Source organism: Panthera onca, chromosome C1 (genome assembly GCF_046562875.1).
Source record: "Panthera onca isolate mPanOnc1 chromosome C1, mPanOnc1 haplotype 2, whole genome shotgun sequence".
Taxonomy (NCBI): domain Eukaryota; kingdom Metazoa; phylum Chordata; class Mammalia; order Carnivora; family Felidae; genus Panthera; species Panthera onca.
Window position 1 is genome coordinate 213,276,707 of NC_138346.1, and position 14,994 is coordinate 213,291,700.

Here is a 14,994-nt window from a genome sequence, read left to right on the forward strand (position 1 = left end):
AATCAGACTGAGAGAGGGGAAGGTGGCATTGTTAAAGTCAAGCCCAAGAGAGGCGGCCCCCAAGATGAGGAGCAGCCGTGTAAGGCAGGGGGTCAGGCCCGAGCCCTGCCACTTTTGACAGATCGCTTGGCCTCTCTAGGCCTCGGTTTCCTTATCCGTAAAGTGGGCGGGTAATGATAATAAATCGCTAATACAGTCCATAGCAGATAAGAAACGTTCCCAATAATACCTAAAACACACTGGTGATTGTCTCCGTGACAGACCCGGCTCGAAGTGCAGTTCTCATCACTCTTGTTCTCATCGGCAAGCAAAGGACTCCCCTCTTCTTTCCCGTTTCTGGTGAGAGCTAGATTTTCAAGCTCCTCTGTCTGCTCCCCTGCTGCTGCTTGATTTCTTTCTCTCACAGAAACACCCTCCAGAAAGCTCCTTCCCTGAGCCTCTCTGTAGATAATAAGACAGCCCATATAGGAGCAGAATTGCAGCCTCCAGGCTTGGAGGTGGCCCAGGAGAAGGGAGGGCGGTTTGGTGCCCTTTCTAGTCCCTTCTCCGAGCCTCCGATCATGTTTTCCGTCTGAGGGCATGAGGCTGGAATCCAACGTCAGCTCGGAAAGGGGCAGGAATGCAAGTGAGCGGCCGGGAAATCCTATAAAAAGGCTCCCTCGATTTCCCTAATTTTCAGAGATGATGATTTATAGAGACATCTATCTTCCAGCCGAAATCTACTTCCGAGGACTTGAGCCGTCATCGATGTAAAACTAATGAAAGGTTTATGAGTTACCGAGCTCCCGGTACTATAGATAAACTCCCTTTCGTGCCATGTTACAGCCCATCATCCGTGCTGCGGCTGCGGGCCTTTGAAGCAGAGAGCAGACCTCAGAGGTGGATCATTTTATTTTTTTTAATTTTTATTTTATTTTTTTATGTTATTTTTGAGAGAGAGAGAGAGAGAGAGAGAGAGAGAGAGACAGAGCATGAGCGGGAGAGGGGCAGAGAGAGAGGGAGACACAGGATCCGAAACAGGCTCCAGGCTCCGAGCTGTCAGCACAGAGCCCGACGCGGGGCCCAAACCCACAAACCGCGAGATCATGACCTGAGCCGAAGTCGGATGCTCAACCGACTGAGCCACCCAGGCGCCCCAGAGGTGGATCATTTTAATCCTCCCCTCTAAAGAGCAGAGTCTGCTCTTGCCTCCGCTGGTCCCAGCCCCGGCAGCGGGGAGGGAAGGGGGCCAGGTTGGCAGGAGAACTGGGGACCAGCAGAGACCTCAAGGTGTCACAAAGACGTCCTGGGGATGGACGGTGCCTACAATGTGAACGCGTTAACTGTACTCTTAAAAAATGGTTAAAATGGTAAGTTTTATATTATGTGTATTTTACCACAATTTTTTAAGTTTATTTATTTATTTTGAGATACAGCACCAGCAGGGGAGGGGCAGAGAGAGAATCCCAAGCTGGCTCCACACTACCAGTGCAGAGCCCGACGCAGGGCTCGAACCCACAAACTGTGAGATCATGACCTGAGCTGAAATTAAGAGTCAGATGCTTAACTGACTGAGCCACCCAGGCACCCCTATTTTACCACAATTCTTAAAAATTAAAAAAAAAAAAAAAAAAGGCCATAGCCCTTTGGCCTGGCTGCTGCCTCAGTGCTCCCTAGAGTCTGGAAGATCCGTTTTCTGAACATAGGGGACAAAGCTACTCTGAGGCCTCGTGGCCTGGAGAACCTTCTAGATGTCTAACCTCCATCTCTCTCGCTGCACTGTGAACCCCCACCTCTGTCTGATGAACCGTGGCTTCACAGATGCAATAAATATAAGGTTAGCAATATGGGCTGTGGAGGTAGAACCCGGCTCTGCCACTTAAGGGCTGGGTGGCTTTGGGCAAGCCTACTTACCCTCTCTGTGCTTCGGTTTTCTCATCTGTAAAATGGGGGCACAGCAACCCCACAGAGAGGCTGTACGAGGTTAGCCCCTTTACTGTGCTCAGTACTCACCTAACACACAGTCAGTACTCCATAAAGATGGGGTCGTTGCTTCCCCTGTGCTCCAATTGTGCTCCAATAGCATTGTCCTTTGATATGAAAGATAAAGCAAGGCAGGGGGTGCAGCAAGCAGAGGGTGAGGTGTGTGGGGAAACACAGGATGGTGACAGAGTTTCAAGTGGGTGTGCGGCAAGGGTCTGCCTTCCTGACTGCAGGTACTCATGTCAAGATTTCCCAAACAGAGTCATGGGCACACCTACATCACAATCTTCAGGGGCTGGCCACTCTGGGGGGCAGGGACAACCACCCCAGGGACCCCCCAGTAGCCATGCCGTCAGCAGTGCTTGTCTGGAGTACAGAGGAAGCTGCCAGACTTCATGATGGACTGTGACTTCTGAGGCCGGTTCCCCAAAACCATGGCAGCTCCTGCCTCATTCTCTTTCGTATCACTCACTCTGGGGGAAGCCACCACCATGGGGGGAGGAACTGAGGCCTCCTGAGGCCAATAACCAGCACACAGGAGTGAGCCATCTCGGAAACGGTCTTCCAGCACCGGTCAAGCCTTCGGATGACCACAGCCCAGGCTGACCTCCTGACTGCAACCTCAAGAGAGACCCCGAGTGAGCTTGCTCCTGAAATCCTGACCCACAGAAACTGGGAGGGATCTCAGGTGTGGATATTTGTCATTATTTTAAGCTTCCAGGTTTGGGGGTACTCTGTTGTGAGGTGATGGTCACTCACAGAGGTGACTCTGTGTCAGGTAGGAGGGAGATGGGCGGGCAGCACCAGGGGTCTCCACCTGGGGTGTGGAGCTGAGAGAAGACATCCCCGTGTACCTTCTCCACGCGCTTTAAGTGAAGACCACTGCTGTGTTCTGCTGTCTTCAAAAACACCATGCTCTCCCCACCTCTGTGCCTTGAATAGGCTGCTTTCTCTGCCTGGAATGCCCTTTCTGCTCCTCTCATCTCCACCCCTTCCTCCTCACTTTCTTTTTCCTCCTGAGAGGAACTCCTGCTCAGCCTGCGAGACCCAGCTCAAACATGCCCTCTTCTGTGACAGCCTTCCCAGTCTCGCGTGGACCGTTTTTGTCACCCTTTGTTGGCACCCCCATGATAGCGTCTATTTTCATGGACTCCTGAGCGGGGGCTGAGCTGCAAGGATTGGTTCCATAAACTCTGGGATTTAGAACTCACCTTTCATTAATCAACCCGGCCCTTCCTGCCTGTTCACTGGCAGCCAGGGGTGCTCCATGTCAGGATGTTGAGTGAGTAAATGAACGAAAGAGCAAGCGTCAAAGGCAGCCTTGGGCAGGAAGACGGGAGCCATGTGAAGGCAGGAGGAGGGCATGTGTGTGTCCCTGTCACCCTCCTTTCCTGAACCTTGTCCTTCCTTACCCATTGTTCCCTGTGCCCCCACAGGCAGCCCTCCAGAGTCCCTTCCCTTCATCCAAACCTGGAGGGGAGATGTGCCGCAGTCAGACAAGTCTGATTTCCAAAACAGGTTTAAAGGTCTTTTCCCAGAGACCCTGAGCTCATTTCTTCTTCCTCCGTCTCTGAAGTTCCAAGGCAGCAATTCGGATCTCAAACGTTCAGAACAGGGGTGCAGCCAAGTTCTTTATTACACAGAATGAATTTGTTATGTGGGGATTCTTTGGCCTGAAGGATTGCTTAATGTCCTTATGTCACACAGCATCCCAGCCTGGCCGGTGCTCGGAGGCAAGAGAGCTGTCTTGCTCACCTGCTGAGTGAGAGGAAGGCTGGGGTGGGGGGGGAGGGGGGGGGCACTGAGATCGGGGAGGGGGCACCGGCAGACTCAAGTCTCACGGCTGGCCATTCCTACTTATTGAGTGCCCAGCGAAATCGAATGCCAGAGAAAAAAGCCATTTGTCTGAAGCCACACGGCAGGAAGTGGCAGAGCTGAGATTTACTCTCAGGCCTATCTGACTTCAAAGACCCCTGCCCTTGACCATTAGGCCTCATGGCATCAGGCTGACCAACCCCTCCAGGGGTACGCAGCTCCCAGCCCATCCAGGGGGGGCTGATGGGATTTGAGAAGGCCCGAGACAGAGGCCAAAGGAAGTGACAGCCTGAAGTGGAGGTTCCCAGGTCCCTGACTCCTGCAGGCTTCTCGAGCTCCCAGAACCGGAGAGTCTGTAGCTTCCTGCTTGGCTGAATTCTACTCCCGCTGGAAGGACAGCAGGGTGGATTGCCATGTCTGGTTGTGGGGCTTACCTTTTGAAACTCTGCAGTGCATGTGGAAACATGTGAACCAAAGGAAGTGAAGGAAAGATTAAACAGGGAAAGCATTGAAATCTACAGGGCTCCCTGTGCTCTGCAGAGCCTCCCCTGCAAGCACTGCTGTGATCACTCTATTAGACAGCCGGCTGGCCGCCAGCTCTGGTGGTGAGAAGGGCTGGGACCCCACCCCAGCTCTCGAGTCACCGAGAGAGAGTAGCGTATTCAAGGCTTGGGATGGGAAAGGCAGGGTATGGGAAGCAGTGAAACACACAAGTAGATTTCACTTGAATAAAAATCAGGTCGTCCCTCAGCTCCACACCCCACATGGAGACCCCTGGTGCTGCCCCCCCACCTGTATTATTCTCCCTCCCACCTCCCACCATCTCCTTCCCAACAGTATTATTATCCATCGCTGCACAACAGAGTACCCCCAAAGCTGGCAGCTTAAAACAATAACAAATATCTATACTATGATCCCTCCCCGTTTCCGGGGGTCAGGGATTCAGGAGCAAGCTCACTCGGGGTCTCTCTGGAAGTTGCAGTCAAGACATCAGCCGGGGCTGTGGTCATCTGAAGGCTTGACCAGGGCTGGAGGACCTGCTTCCAAGATGGCTCACTCCCCTGTGCTCGTTGTTGGCCTCAGGAGGCCTCAGTTCCTCCCCCCATGGTGGTGCCTTCCCCAGAGTGAGCGATGAGAGAGAGCGAGGCAAAAGCTGCCGCCGTTTTTATGAACTGGCTTCAGAAATCACATGCAGGGGCGCCTGGGTGGTTCAGTCAGTTAAGCGTCTGACTTTGGCTCAGGTCATGATCTCGTGGTCCGTGGGTTCGAGCCCCACATGGGGCTCTGTGCTGACAGCCTGGAGCCTGTTTTGCATTCTGTGTCTCCCTCTCTCCCTGCCCCTCCCCTGCTCACATCCTATCTCTTTCTGTCTCTCAGAAATAAATGAACGTTGAAAAATAATTAAAACAAACAAAAAAAGAGGTCACATGCAGCCATGCCTGCATTATCTTGCTGGATCCTCGGATCAGTCCTATTCAGTATGAAAGAAGGCCACACAAGGGTGTGAATGCCAGGAATTGAGGGTTCTCGGGGACACCTCCATGGACGGCCCTGGTCAGGACAGAATTTCAGGGAAGCAAACACTCAGACGCCAAAGAAGACTCTCCCGTCACTTTCCATGAGGCTTTTCAAGGTGTCTTCCAAAAGCGACTTGTCATGTGGATGTGGTATATAGGGCAGGGCTGGTGCTGACCTTCCATGGGGAAGGGGTCAGGTGGGTCAGGAGGATCATCTGTGTCTCTCAAATCATGCCAGCCCATAGGACTGAGCCCACCTTGGCCATTGTCCAACTGCCCATGTGGCTTCTGGAGTGCTTACCTTCAAAGCAGCCCTGTAAATGTACCCTCCGGCAAATCCCAGAGACACTGCCAGTTGGACACCCCCCAATGGCAGGGATCAGAAGGGCCACTGAGATCCACGCAGGGGTCTGGGATCTACTCAGAGTTTAGTGTGGCCGTTGGGGCGAGTCTCCATATGCCCAGCCCAGGTCCTGGGCAGCTCAGACCCGCCTGCCCCTCAGGCTGTGCAGGCCGTGTGTAATTGGAATGCCAGGCAGCACCTGCCGACAATTTTATCACACTCTGTATAATGTGTAAATACCATTAAGTTAGACAGATTTTCTCATTAATTCTCGGTCCCAGTGACAGACTAGGAATTAACACAATTGATTTTCCAGTCCCTACTCATTATCAATCATCCCCCAGAACTTAGTCACATTTCATCTGTTCCACCTGGGCCCCAGCATCTATTTGGAAGCTTCAACATATATTAAACTAATAAAGAGCAATGGGCACTGCTGTGTCAGGCCCGGAAACTGGTGGGGATGAGCAAAGAAGCAAATCTTAGGCAAAAAAGTTGCTTCCGGGGCTTCTAGATGGAAGAATGGACAAAGCATTTGAAGGCACAGTCCTGTCCCCTAGGGTGCTGGCATTGGCCAGTGGGTGCTCAGGCAAGGGTGTCAGTAACTGTATCAGTTATGAATTTCTGTGTGACAAACCACCCCAGAACTTAGTGGCTTGGAATAACTGTTTATTTGCTTGTGATTCTGTGGGTGTCTTGGGCTGCTTCTTCCCGGACTCCTTCGTGTTCAATCAGCTGGTGGCTGGGATGGCCAGAGGGCCTAACACTGGCCTCGCACACACGTCTGGTGGTTGGTGCTGGCTTGTCAGCTGGATGGTCTGGGGACCTCAGCTGCGATAGTTCATCTCCACTTCATGTGGCTTCTCACCCTTCAGGAGGCTGGGTCTGACTCCTTCACCTGGCGGCCTCAGGGTAGTCCCCCGTGGAGGAGGGCAAAAGCTGCAAGGCCTGTCAGAGACTAGGCTGGGAAGCGTTACGTCCACCATATTGTATTGGCCAAAGGAAGTCAAAGACCAACCCAGGTTCAAGGGGATGGGAAAGAGACTCTGCCTCTTGACAAGAAGACTGGAGAGTAGGCACATTGCAAACGGGCGTGCCACGGGGAGAAGGGGGGCTTGTTGCATACAGGGCACCATAGTCATCAATCTGGAAGCAGCCCCTAGCGCCCTCCTCCAATGGGCAGTGTCTCTCTCATCCTTCATACCAAGAGGAGGTGGCTTTCATTCAAGACCTGACATTGGTACCCATCAAAGCGGAAGAGAAATGTGCATTTCAGCAACCTGACAGCAACCACATCAGACACTGAGTCAAGGGACAAGAGGTGGAGGGAGGAGATAACCTATGTCAAATTCTTACTTCTGCCTCAGTCTGACTTCACTGCCACCTGGAAGCTTCTAGACGATTTCACCCCAAAGCTGAGTAGTATGTATTCAGAAATTGCCACCTAATTTTAATATTAGCAACAGCACACACACTTACAGATCAAATCTTTTGCAGGGGCGCCTGGGTGGCTCAGTCGGTTAAGCGTCCTACTCTTGATTTCAGCTCAGGTCATGATCTCACGCTTCCTGGGATGCAGCCCCATGTCAGACTCTGTGATGACAGTGAAGAGCCTGCTTGGGATTCTCTCTCTCCCTCTCTCTCTGCCCCTCCTCCTGCCTCTCTCTCTCTCTCTCTCTCTCAAAATAAATAAGCTTTAAAAATAAATTTAAAAAAAAAGTATATTCAAAGGGAACATGCCTTAAAGAGGCCCATCTGCCCAGCCCAAGTCCCAGACATGGGAAATGACTTAGGCACGGTCACTGCCTTCAGGGCCTTTGGATCAGGAGTCCCTGGTTGGGGACAAGGAGATGGTTTTCCAACTTCCCAGGTTTCCTCTCCATACTAAGCCTTTTGAGTGTTGTCCCTACGACAAAACCCTGTGCTCCAGAGAGCACCCGTTTTGCCACATCAGATCTGAGAAAAGGGGAAGGGATGGATAGGGATAAGTGTGCAGGGGGGCAGAGGAGTCTGGGGGAGGCATAAAGAGCCACCAGAGGTAAGCAAGGCTTTGGGAACTCTGGCCGGATTCCTTCCATTTTCTCCTGAACGATGTTCCTCATCCAACCCCTTATCACTCAGGGGTTGGGGGCAAGCTGCTGGATGGTGGATGGTGTATTCACGCTGCTGTGGAAGGCAGTGAGGTGGGGAGGGGCCGGAGGGCATTAAGAAACATTCCAAAGGCCCTTCCTGAGAGATTCCTGGAGAACAAAGTGGGGCGAGGGGGCGAGCCCTCCCTCAGCTCTGGTATTCTGTAAGCTCACGCACTCACCTGGAATCATCACTAGATAATAATTGTCTTTATGGAAACCATTTCAAATGAATTCTAATGTGCTTTAATTATGTGACTTTTTTAGAAGTTCTGCTACAGGGAGGTGAAATAGGTTTGGAATATTAAGTAGTAAGAGGTTACAGAGGGCATCGCTGCCTCGTGGGCACCTCCCCAGTTAATTAGAGGCCTAATACCCATCAGGTGAAGGGGGTGTGGCAGGACAGGGTCTCCCGCACCCCCATCAGTGATGACGTTCTCTCTTCTTTCATCAAACTCATCGGGATGGCCCAGGGAAGCGGCCGGCTGGGGGCCTGAGCTCACCTGCAATCAGCCCCTGGCCCCAGCTGGGAGAGGAGACGGGCACAGAACAGAGATGGCCAGAGGCAAGGCAGTAGGGGCATGCGTCCATCTCTACCCGTCTCTGCCCCTGCCACCCCACTGACGTGGCCCCATCTCTGAGCTTCTGAGGTTTGAGGGCCAGCAGAGCATACAAAGTTTCCCCTCACTCTTCAGTAAGTGTAAGACTTACTTTGGCGTAAGACTCTTTAGGCTTACATCGTGGGTCTGAGCAGAGCTGGGCAGCCAGTGACACGCAGGACCCAATCCCTCTAGGAACCGCTCCCCCGCGTCCTTAATTTTCTCACACAGCCCCTCAGGCTGCCCTCCCAGGGCAGCAGCCCAGAGGCTGGACATCTCTCTTCTTCTGTGTCTCTCTGTCCCTGGTGACGGGCAGGTCTTTTTTTTCCCCCTCTGTGAGCCCTCCTCAGTTATGCACTTGTGTTTCGGCAGGGCCCTTTGGGAAATACAACGCCTTCATCCAGAAGACTAATGGTGGGATTCAAGGCACCGGGCAGGTTGCTGCAGAGCAATCTCTGTGCAGCAGAGCCTCTGAGCTCCCATTAAGTCAGAGCCACGGTGACCTGATGCAAGAGGATGTCCTGTTCTTCCACGAGAAGTTTTTACCCGCAAAGCAGCACGCTGCTGTCAGAGCTTGGGTTAAACTGAAGAAATGTGCTCAGCAGCAGGTCAATGAGTGAATAGATGAATGGATGAATGAACGAACGAACGAATGAATCCCAAATAAGAATAGGACTCCAGACCTTGATCCCATCAGCCCTTGACCTTATCCAACCTCCCAAATTCTGGGAGTCAAGGCAGAAGGCCAGGGGTGACCCTTTGCCTAACGTCAGCCAAAGGTCCAGTCCAAGCAGGGCACCTAGGAGACATGGAGTCACCCCCTCCCAGAACCAGTCCTCAGCACCTGCGAGCCCTGGGCACTCAGGGCAGGGAGAGGAGGTCCTTCCGTGCACCCATTCTACCCCAAGCAGCAAGTCCCACCAAAGTGCAAGCTTCCGGAAAGAGCCTGAAATAGACGCAGATTCTGTCCCCGTTTCTCCGTTCCCCCTCCTGCACTTAAGTGCCTATTAGGGACAAAGGGATGGGAACAGAGGACAATAACATCTGTTTTTCCAACAAGCAGTGACAATGCGGATCTGGGGGTGGAGCTCACGTCAGCACTGGGCCCAGATGCAGCCCTGCAGCTGCGGAAGCAACTGGCACTTGATCATTTCTCAGAGATTATCTCCCAATCAGCAGCTCCTCGCCTGTTTGCTTTATCCCCACCCGGGGAGCCATCGCCGCTCCCCGCGCTCCGCAGGGTCAGGCCTGCCTCTCTACTTGCGTTTTGTCTCTGACGTGGGTGTTTCAGGAGCAACCTGGAAGCCACAATCCTCCAATGCCACCCCTGCCTTCTAGAGGCTGGGATCGAGGTTGGCGGCATGGTTGGGGAGAGCACTGGACTCGGAGTCACAGGACCTGCCTTCCAATCCTGGCTGGGCCACTGGCTCTGCCACCTTGGGTGGCTGTAAGGTGCTTAATCTTGCCGCAGGAGCCTCGGTTGCCTCAGCTACAAAATCGGAACTGTTTTAAGTCCATCGTGGAGTCGCCACAACTCTCAAAGGCGAGAACACACATTATGTGAGCCTCTCCCAGGTCAGACGGCAAAAGGGCGGAGAGCAAGGCTGGTGAGACCCTGCAGTGTGGGTCTCCTTAGATGATATTGTCTGGCGTGAAGATGATGCCTCCCGAATTCGCGGGAGCCATGCATCTGCTCCAGATGGGAGGGATGGCTGAGATAATCTCTGGGGTCAGAGAGCACCACCCACAGAATCATCCAGCCCCTTGCCAAACAGTGGGAACCCCGAGACCCTCCCCTCCCTCTGCCAGGCCCCTTGACCCTACCTCTCCTATCTCTCCTCCCGCACCCAGGGTGGCCGGCATGTGCAGGGGGAGCTCAGGGCAGCCGGTGAGGGGAGGGAAGCGAGGGGAGAGGCAGGAAGGAGAAGGGGAGGGAAGACGACAGACAGGCAGCTGTGGTTCTTTCAACATTTTTAAAGAGATTTAAATTCAAAATGAGATTTATTAAAAAAAAAAAAAAACCATCATGTGTTGTCCCCCCCTTCACACGAAAGTTTTGAAAATGAGATTTTTAACCAAACGAGAGCCACATTCAGAGTCAGAGAAGCGCCAGGGCAGGTCTGCCATTCCGTGGCCTTGTGACCTTGAACGAGTCACGGAACCATTCAGCCTGTGAAGCCAGCCGAGGCCACACCTCTCGGGGCTGCGGGGGGGGGGGGGGGGGGGGGAGGGCGGGCTGAGAGGTGCATGGAGAAGGGCCTTGGTGAATGCCACCCAGCTTCCTGGACTCGGAGGAGGGAGACTCTCACTCTGACCACGGTCAGGCGGGGTGAACGGTCTGCTGTTACCCCCCCCCCTCCTTCAACTTCTCCATCTCGGGACACACCCCAGGACGTGAATGCGAGGACACCCTCCCCACAGAGCCCGGGAAGGGGCTGGAGAATAATATAACGGTCCGCCAGGCAGCCAGTGGAGGTTCCAAGGCAGGGCCCGGCTTCTCCAGGGGGACGGCCCCTCCTGGGGAAGCAGGTGTCCCAGCACTGCCTAAGCGCGCTGAGCTGCAGCCACCCGATGGCCCAGGGGGCACAGACTACACAGCCCGCTTCCCCACTTGACTAACTCGGTTATCTTTGCTCTTCACCGTCCCCGCCTCGCCCCTTCTTGGAGAAAGAATGTCCCTTCTCAGCACAGCAGCCCGCCCCTGTGCCTAACCTCTGTTCTGAGCTGGCAAGATAACGGACGGTTCCATCTCCCTGCCTCTGCCCGCAGTTCTGGGCTCTCATTTGCTCACAGCCCCCGTGGCCTCTTTTTATCCTCTCTGGAATTGCACGGAGATTGGTTATCTGGTAATTGAGATTGTTTTACAAGGTGTCGCTCATTGCATCAGGTTCCATTAATTTTCTGTTCTTCCTGAATACCCAGAATAATAACTACCCTGTTGGTGAGGGGGCAGAGGGCAGGTATCCCCCCCCCCCACGTACACAAGTGCACACACACATTCGCACACACTTACACATGAGCAAATGTTTGTAATTTAATGGCGACCCTGGTAAAACAGACTTCAGATATTTCCTGGATGTTCTTCCCTTGTTGAACTTTGATGGGAGCTCAAGGAGAGATGTTACCTCTCTCCACGGTACATTTGGGGGAAAGGACCCCCTTAAAGGGGTTACATAGCGTGGCTGAGCCCGCCTGGTAGGCAAGCGATACAGCCTGGACTTGACTAAACTCAGTGCCGCCAGACTCCACGAGTGATACAAGGAGGGCCTGTTTGTCTGTCTTTCCTCTGGGATTGTGCAATTCCTGAGGATAGGACTGGGTCTATCCCCCAGAGCCTAGCCCAGGGTGTAACACAGTTTGTAGGTGCTCAATTAATTGTGAGTGACTGGCTTGCCCCGCAGCCGCCTACAGGTGGCGCCAGAGAAGACCAGCAGTCAGAAGCCCCAGCGAAAAAGGTTCGTGTCAACAGTGAACTGGTGTTCCGGGTCTGGAGCAATAAATCTCTGCCACCCTCATTCTCCCCACACCCTTTGGGCCCCTATTATGGCACCTGCGACAGCATGAGAATAACTTATCTACGTAGGCTGTCTCCACTCGCTCACCTGAGTCCTTAAAGAGCAGGGAGGGGGGCACCCCATTTATCATTAGTCCTGAGACACAGCCGGCCCAGAGCAGGCTCAGTAAAGGTCCTCGGCCAGAGAAGCGTCAACCGGAAAGCCCTGGTTGGTGACAGTTGGTGACAGTGGTGACCTCCAACCCCATTGGCATCTCTCTGGAATCTGGCCTTCCAGGGGCCCTAGTGCGGTCTCCCATCTCCTAACACAGGGCTATTCCTGGGCTTCATCTCTCAAGCCCATTCATCTTGATTAGGTATTGGCAGCCCTGGCTGATTAAATGCCCCACCGTCCCCTCCTGTTTGTTTCTCAGCAAGGAGGTGTCAGGGTTTTTCATCCTTCTGGCTTTGACCTTGGTGGTGGTGTCATGGCCCTTAGCACACCTGCCTCAGTGAGAGGCTGATGAAGCTTCACCCAAACTCGCGGGCAGCGGTCAAGGGACTTTCTCCAGCCGAGGTCCACCAGCACCTCAGCTTCCAAGGAAATAATCACCCTCATGGCCACCTCTTCCCGGAAGCCTTCCTGGAAGCCTCGATGATTAGCTCCATCTAGCACCCCCTTCTCTACCCTCAGGGCACCGTGGTGGCCAGTGTTTATTCTTTAGGTGACACGCCTCACTCAGCCTCCTCCCACTGCGTCTTCTGTGTCCCCAGCACTGTATGATCATCAGCTCCGGGGGCTGCTCACTCTGAAGGTAGGGAGGGGCTCCTTCGGTCTCCCCCACCCCCCCTCCACTTGGCAGCCAGCCACACTCTCGGGAAGCAGAGTGACCCACGTTCCTGACGTGGGCACTCTGAGTCAGTGGCTGGGTGGGGACTGCAAGGAACAGAGAAAATGAACGTAGGCTGGTGGGAGCAGGAGTAGAAATGTAACCTGAACGGACCTTCCCGTGTCACTGTGGGGAATGAGACTGACCAGAGCAGGTTCGACAAGCTGCTTAATTACCGTCCCTGTAGAGTTGGCCCCCTGGAGGCGTTGGAGGGTGCAGGGCTGAGGGCCTGGGCAGGGGTGGGGGACGCAGGGAGGTGCTCACCTTGAAGTTTAGAGGCCAGTGCCCAGCCCATGGCACCTCCTCAACCTTCAACGGTTCGTCTCTTCTGCCAGCCTCAGGCTCTCTGTGTGCCTCCCTCCCCGGGGCACCCGTAGCCAGGAGGTGGCGGTCCCTCCATGATGGGAACCACCTGCCAGGGCCCCAGGCCACCTCTGTGGGCCTGCAGCCGGCCCCATCACTCACCCTTGGGAGTGGTTCCAGCACCGACGAGCAGTGGCGAGGCCAAGGAAATTATGAAGGCTGGTCCCTCTTTGATGCTTCCGAAGCGCCCTTCTCTGGCACCCCCACCTTCAGCCTTGTCTCCTCCCTCGACGCCAGCACTGCCAAGAGTAGACCAACTGGCTGAGCCCCGTGTACAAGGTGCTGCGTACAAGGCCACACAAGACACACATGACAGGCGTGAGGGGCAGACCTTGCCCTGAAAGAGTCCAAGGTTTGAATTGTGCTTCCTTCACTTACTACTTGGATGACCCTGGGAGAATTGAATCAAGTCCCTGAGGCTCAGTGTCCTCTCTTCTGAAAAAGAGACCTTAATACTCCATTCATGGGGTTGTCCTGAGCATTAAAAGAATGTATTTTCGCTTTCAGAACAATGCCTAACACACACCTAATAAAGCTAATTAGCTATCACCTAATAAAGTGATAGCTTTATTATTGTCATTCACTCAGTCACTCAGCAAACATTCATTTCGAGGCTTCCGGGCGCCAAGAAGGCGAGCTGCATCTGAAGTGCTACCTTAGACAGTAAGTAAAACAGGTCCTTGTGCACCAGTCCTGCCACCTACTGGGGGAGACGGACAGCAGTCATGTTGACATGCCCGCAAAGGCACCAGGGCCAGCCCCCGGGCTTCCCTGTTAAACCCACCATGACCCTAATGGCAATAATGCTGAGGCTGGCTGGGGGACAGAGAGACAAGGATATAGCAGGAGGGTGGGGGTGTGGACTTGGGGTGTCCCTTGAGTCACACAGCACAGAGGGCTGCCTCTCTGGATATATTAGCATCACAGTGCGCCCCCAGACCAACTTCCCTTTCTGCCCCAAACGTCACTGACATCGTGTGATCAACACCCTCCCAGGGCTCTCCGGGTGTCCAGTGGGTCGGGGGCACTGAAGGGGTCCGTGCCTTGCAATTCTAGCCTTTTCCCCACTGAGGAACCACCTGCAGGTGCTCCTGAAGAGCCCGGGCTCAGCCCTTGTCACCTCTGCAGGCAGGGGACCTGACCTGGTTTATACCGCCCTTTGGCATCCTGGCTCAGTTACTCACGGTGGGAGGGCTGTACCGATTTGAAGAAGGGCAAATCACAAATGTCAACTGGCTGAGACCCAAGTGCCAGGTTCTTGCCAGAGGCGCCGCTTTTACACCAGCCGGCACACAGTCGAGCCCGGAATGAAAGAGGCTGACAGTCCATTAGCAGCAGAGTGGTCTGCGAGGCTCGGAGGAACAGAGCTGTCATCCACTCCACTTCAAGGGCAAAATCAACTCTTTGTGTGCGTGTGTGCGCGCGCACGTATGTGTGTGCGTGTGTGTATAGTCTCTAAAAAGAGGAACATTAATCACAGCTGTGCCTGCTAAAATAGGCACACAGACAACAATCTGACAGCACAGAGAGGAAGTGGTGACATATTTCTTGTCCTCTGTCCTTCCAACCCCTGGGAGCAGGTTTGAGAGAAAATCCCAGAAAAACAGAACCACTCTATCACAGGATTGGGAGACCCTTAAGGTCTTCTTGTCCACCCCTCTGACATCCAACACTTTGCTTCAATGTTTCTGACAAGCCATCCTTCACTTGAATGCCTCCCGTCACAGGGAGCTCACTACTACTGTGATGTTTTGAATATCCCACCTGCCAATTTCTCTAATGGCTGGAAAGTTCTTCCTGACCTAAAAGCTTAAACTTGGGGCCATGTTAACTTCTATCCATTGGTCCTAGGTTTGACCTTTGAAGTCACGCACACACACACA